We start from the raw sequence: 6,493 nt of genomic DNA on the forward strand, positions 1-6,493 counted from the left end.
TTAGATTCTGATTATAGGACCCATGATAAAGGTTTTTTTATGATAATAAGGGACGAGACGAGGAGGACGTTCAGGTAATGGAACGCCCTTCCCATAACAATGCAGTGCCGCTCAGGATTCTTGAAAATAACAAAAATTCTGAGCGGCCCTACAATTGCGCTCGTCACCTTGAGACATAAGATGTTAAGTCTCATTTGCCCTGTAATTTAACTAGCTACGGTTCCCTTCAGACCGAAACACGTTAATGTTTACACATTACTCTTTCTCGGTAGAAATAGCCGTAATCATAATCTCGCCGGCATCCTGTGCAAAGGAGCCTTCTTAGGAGCAAAATAACGATACTCGGCCGATTTTTTTATGCTAGCTGGATATTTGAGTTACCTTCCGTAACGACTTTATGGTCAAGTAATTGTCGTTGTCCAATATAATAATCAATGTAACTCTTTAACGATCTACAGTAAGGGTGCGGCAGTTCTGTCTGTTATCAAAATGCAATGCGCTTACATTCATTGCTGCATTGCAAAATTTAGTAGATCTACATATATTATTTAGACATACTATTAGTAAGTATACTTCAGAATAACTAAAAATCAAAAGATTTAATGTAAATTTAACAAAACAACAACCGAATTAAAAAAAAATAGTATAATATGCACTAAAAAGTAAATAAATAAAAAAAGCGTGTGCGCGTAATCTAAACAACTAACACTTAATAATAGTTAACTTTAGGAAAACCTGAGAAGAAGCGCAAGGAACTCAACGTGCTTTTTTTTTAAATAAAAAATTGGTTACAATTTATAATCGTACAGTAAAATTTATTTATAGCCTGAAGGCGGACGCTGTGTATCACTTAGAAATCATCTATATTAAACATTTACCACACAAAGGTTTTTTAAAAAATTTTTTGAATTTCGTGATACATATTATGATTTGAATATTTTCTGGGATTTTGTTGAAAAAGCGTATCACCCCACATAATACCTACCAACTCGACTTTGCTGAGTAGGCATTATAAGTTTATGTTTATTCCTGGTGTTAAAATTATGGTTACGACAGCTTCTAGCAAATACATTTATGTAAAGTAAAGTAAAGTAAAGTAAAGTATGCATTTATTCATGACATCACAAAACATATATACATAGTTAAATTAACAAATAAAAAAATACGGGGTTTTGAAAAGGACACCCACTCAGTATTTTTGGAAATGATTTCCAGTACTGATTTTCAGTAGGTACCTACCAAGTCGACTCGTTGACAGTAGCTGTAGACAACACGGTTCCTTTTGTTATAGGTCTTAAAAGTGACCATCCAAAAATAGTAGAAAAATAAAATAAAAGAAACTAAAAGATTGAATTGGAAAACGAGTTTAAAAATATTTTTTATTTTAATTTTATTAAATAAGACATATTTTGATTTTTTATTTTATTTATTCATGCTGTTTATTTTTGATTTTATGCCTCTGAACATTTTTGTTTTTCTAATAGAAAAGATTTCAGTTTGTTTTTAAAGGAGAACAAATTTTTTTGATCTTTAATAGGTGGCGGCAAATCATTCCAGCATTTGGAGGCGCTGTATTTAAAGCTACCCCTAAATGCTGCGGTACCGTGTAGAGGCACTTCAAGGAGAGTCTTGCCGTGACGCGTCTGATAACTCTCATTTGAGTCGGATAACCACCTAAGCCTTTTAACAGTAACGTTAAAAAAAAACGTTTAAAAGTAACGAGGCAAACTGAAATTGCCTACGTAATTCCATCTTCATTATGTTGTTGGTGTTCAAAAAGGGTGTTACGTGTGCACGGTAAGGAATATCATAACAAAATCTTGTGCAAGCATTTTGTACCCTTTGTATAAGTTTTTTTGAAGCCACCAACAACCTAGGCCCAATCACTGTATTAGCGTAGTTAAATTTAGAGAGAATAAGTGATTCACATAACTCTTTGCGAACCCAAACGCTTAGCGAATTTCTGATGCGATAAAGTAACTTTAACCTATAAAAACAATTTTTCGCGACACCAAGAATGTGATTTTGAAATCGCAAGGATTCGTCAAATACAACTCCCAGGTTGCGCGCTTCAGAGACTCTGTCTATTTGTTCTCCATTTATAAAAATTTTGGGTTTATGGTCTGATGTTGTGTTGACTTGATGGTTACTTCCTAATATCATATATTTTGTTTTTTTCGCGTTTAACTCAAGGCAGTTATTTTTTGACCATATAGAAATGCGATTTAGGTCTTCCTGTAATTTCGCAAGAGCAAAATTCAAATCTCCTACTTTAAAAGATATATACAACTGTATATCATCAGCATAGATATGGTATTTGCAATTCTTTATACAGTTAGCGATATCCGCTGTGTAAAGTATAAACAGAAGTGGCCCTAAAATTGAGCCTTGAGGAATTCCTCTACAAACATGGGCGCAACGAGAGATACAAGTGCTAAGACCATTTTCACACCTAAAGTTGACGACTTGTGAACGATTACAAATAAAGGTTTTGAACCAGCAAATAGTCTCAGATTTGAAACCGTAAAAAGAGAGTTTCGCTAAAAGTAGTTCGTGGTTAATTGAGTCGAAAGCCCGGGAAAAGTCTAATAAAATCAAAATGGTACACTCTCCTCTGTCCTGGGCTTCAAGAACATTATCAACCACATCTAATAATGCAGTAGTCGTGCTCCTATGTTTTCTAAAGCCAGATTGTAATTGTGGAAGTAGGTCATTTTTTTCTAAGAATCCTCTGAGCTGTTCATAGATTACTTTTTCTAGGACTTTCGACATACATGGCAAAATACTAATTGGCCTGAGGTCCTTAAAGGAAGAAGGATTTGTAATTTTTGGCAGCGGAGTTAGAAGGGATTTACGCCAAGCAGATGGAAAAGTTGAAGATGCAATGGAGAGATTGATTATAGCTGTAATAATCTTACTTGTGTATGGTAGAGATAACTTTAACATGTCTAATGAAATTCCATCACACCCCAATGCATTTGAATGTAAACTTCGAAGATGTTTAAGAATATCAGTTTCTAACACAGTTGTAATGGAGAACGTGAAATCCCCTCTCTTATGATTTAGGTAATAATCAATTTCAGAAGCAGGCACAATTTTATTTCCAGGTACATCCAGGAAATGATTGTTAATTTCATCCGCCATACACAGGTGTTCTGGAAGTACATATTCCCCTTTGCTGTGTATGTTAATATTTTTTATGTATTCCTATCTACATACATAACATTATCAAGAATATATTAAGAGGAAAAAATACTATCTTCGCGCCTCAATAAGGCTACTGGAAACCCAAGCGCTGGCAGCTATCTCGGTTAACGGATCAGCCTAGCTATCCAACGTGGAAATGCTGCCAGTATTCTTGGTACGCTTCCCCGTAATGATAGTTTTAATTTTATGCAGTCATAGTATTGTTAATATAGTTATAAGATTTGTTTTGTTTGATTAAATAAATTTATATAATTGAGAGGCAACAGTCAAAATGTTTGTTTCTTAAAATTTTGCTATCAATGATTCTTTAGGACCTAGGTTATAAATAGCGCGAATAGCCCTCTTCTGGAGCACAAAGATGGTATAACGGCTATTTGCTATGGGCAGTGAAGAGGCTATGTGCGTAAACAGCACAGTTAAACTAGCTAGGTATTCTATGTTTGCAGAAATTGTATAGAATACCATATTATACACATTGCCGCTAACATAAATACTTATATAGCAAGAAAAATTACCACTATAAAAGTTTAAAACTGAATTTTATCAATTACCTGATCATATGACTTGTGTTTATTAATATTAACAAAACAATCATTTAATTAATATATTAGTCGGAAGATGTTAAAATGTTATTCGTTATTTGTTTATGCATTTCCACGTGTATATATAGATTGGTCGAGTGACGGCCATATCTAAACAACTGCTTATTTAAAAGAATCATCTGCGGAAGTAAGCCAAAGGTCGTATCAAGTATCAGATCTCGAGGTGATTGTTTACGAGTGTAATAATATTCTAATAATTAAGGAACACATTTTTTGTCTCCACTTATCATGTTGTTTTTATTTCATTTTTTGCTGTTGATTTAGATTATATGCATTTGGCTGGCATTCATTTTGTAATTTTTAGTTATCATCCGCAGGTATGCTGTAACATGGTTCGTCATGGTCACTGAATGGCATTGCTTGCGGCGGCGTCGTGTGCCAGTTCATCTCCTTCCCACAAGTATGTGCGAAGGGAACAATGGCTGGTCCATGCGTCAACTAGTGAAAGGGTGCCTGTGGTGCCTGGTCTGTCTGTTATAGTTAATAAATCATTGTATTTGTTGGATACAATTCCATGTTCACTAAGCATCCTTACATAAACAATGAGTTTAAGCTGTAAAGGTTGATGCATACAATATACGATAATTTATATTTTTTTTTATGAAATAATTTATAGGTATTATTTAAACACGACTCATATGCACTTCACAAACTAATTTGTTATGTATATTACAGCCATTTTAAAATACTCTATTTGATTGAAAAGAGTGGCCGTTGAGTTCCCTGTATGTTCTTCTCATGAGCTCAACTTTTTACGGACATATTTTGGTAAATTCAGTAATTTAAAGGAAATATTTGTAGTGACGAGTCAAAGGCGCTTAATTTAAGCCTATTTGAATAAAAATTATTTGACTTTGACTTTATTTGACTATATAGTTTCACATTAAATATATTTTTAAAAGATACTGTGACACATATTGATAATGTAAACAAGTAAAATCGAATGTAAATTTGATATTCGTCTGCTGAACCGTAGATATATTTTTACCCACTCCTATTTTTTTCTATAAAGAATGAGTAATTATGTTTTATTGGATTGATAAATTTCATTTTCTGCGCTAAAACCTGGTAAAATGGTCCAAACAGGTCACTATTTGGTATCCAAGAGAAGTCAAACGGCTCATAGGATAGCCCTCAAAAAGATGGAAGGATGAATTATACCAGACACTAGGCTTATATTGGACCAGCATTGCTCTTGGCCGGAAGCACTGGAGAATTAGAGAAGGCCTTTGCTAATAAGCCCTTCGAAGTCAGGGACCTACAAAAAAACCTTCCTCAAAAGTCAGCAAGCTCCTGTGATACGTTGGGTGTTTCATGAGAACGTGGTCGTGTGACCACACACGCTCGCTTGCCTTCCTCTTCCATAAAATAAAATAAAAATAAATGAATAAAGCTACGAATGTAAGTGCAAGGTATAATGGCATGAACCCACCTCGTAGACGAATACCCTGTCTTCAATGCTGAATTATTTTTCACGTGTATATTTACACCTTTTATATCTGATGACGTATAAACATAGTCGTTGTTTGCTAAGTGCTATTGCATCACATGACGTCGTTTAAAATTAGGCCTGATGGTATGACTTAGATTCTCTGGAGTCGTGGAGAACCGCTGGTGTGCGATGCGACTTGTGTGGACACTCTAGCGCCCTCTACGAGAGCGCCCTCTCTTATTGAACAAAATCTAGGGCGGCAGGTACAGTGGTGGAAAGTCCAGAAAACCTAAAGAGGAGCAAATATGCATCACTCGGTTATGGATACATATTTGTACCCTTTGGGGTGGCGAAGATAGGCCCTTGGGGTTCATAGGCACAAATACTCATAACAGAGTTATCCAGGCGTCTAACCGATTTGACAGGTGACCAAAATTCTGGTACGTACCTCTGTTATCAGTGGCAAGAAAACTCAGGTTTTTATGATATTATCTACCATAAACCCTATTTTTAACTACTTACCTAAGTGCCCGTATCTCGAGATTTAGAGGCACTCGCCGTCATCTGGTTATCAACGCCAAAGCCAGCATGCATCTCTTCACAACTGTTGATGCAATGCATAGAGACATCATTTCATCATGTGTCTTCTTACACATTTATCCAGAGAGTCTTCCAAAGATCAACACTTAAGTTTTACTTGAAATCTCCCACCCAAACTAAAATATCATCCCCACTAGATAATGCTTCCGAAGGTCATCCTCATGGAATTTTTTTCACAATACAGTTTCAGGGAACAACCAAACTGCTGAATGAGTTTCTTAGCTCTTTTTCGCAATTTGGAAAAATACATTCAGGCCTTTACGTATTTACACCCCGAAACGGGGCTCATATGCCGGGCTCCCCTACCGACTAAAACCTCCTCTATCGTGGAACCTCAAAAAAACTTTTCCAGCGAAGCCGGGCAACATTGGAGGCCGATAATAGCTCACAGGCGCGGGGCGTCTCGGATGGAGACTCGAACCTAGACCAATTGCTCGTTAGGCTGGATGAAGAGAAGATAACGCCAAGACACTAGGTATGTTAATTATATTTGTGATGATTCTGGTGTTGCAAGTGAACATGGGCGGCGGTGATCACCTACCATCAGGTGACCCGGTTGTGCTTATTTCTTCTTTCCTCCTTACCTTGTTTGTTTGTCCTTCTATTACATAAACAAATCACAAACTACTAGATTATGCTAATTTTAAAATCT

At 35.9% G+C, this 6,493-nt stretch overlaps 1 protein-coding gene across 3 annotated transcripts in view; it reads left to right on the top strand.

The window, feature by feature from the left end:
• Positions 1 to 6,493, top strand: part of LOC126975257 (cuticle protein 16.5-like) — a 351,637-nt gene that overhangs the window by 164,880 nt on the left and 180,264 nt on the right. The gene's annotated exons all lie outside the window — the stretch shown is intronic.

Source organism: Leptidea sinapis, chromosome 35 (genome assembly GCF_905404315.1).
Source record: "Leptidea sinapis chromosome 35, ilLepSina1.1, whole genome shotgun sequence".
Classification (NCBI taxonomy): Eukaryota; Metazoa; Arthropoda; class Insecta; order Lepidoptera; family Pieridae; genus Leptidea; species Leptidea sinapis.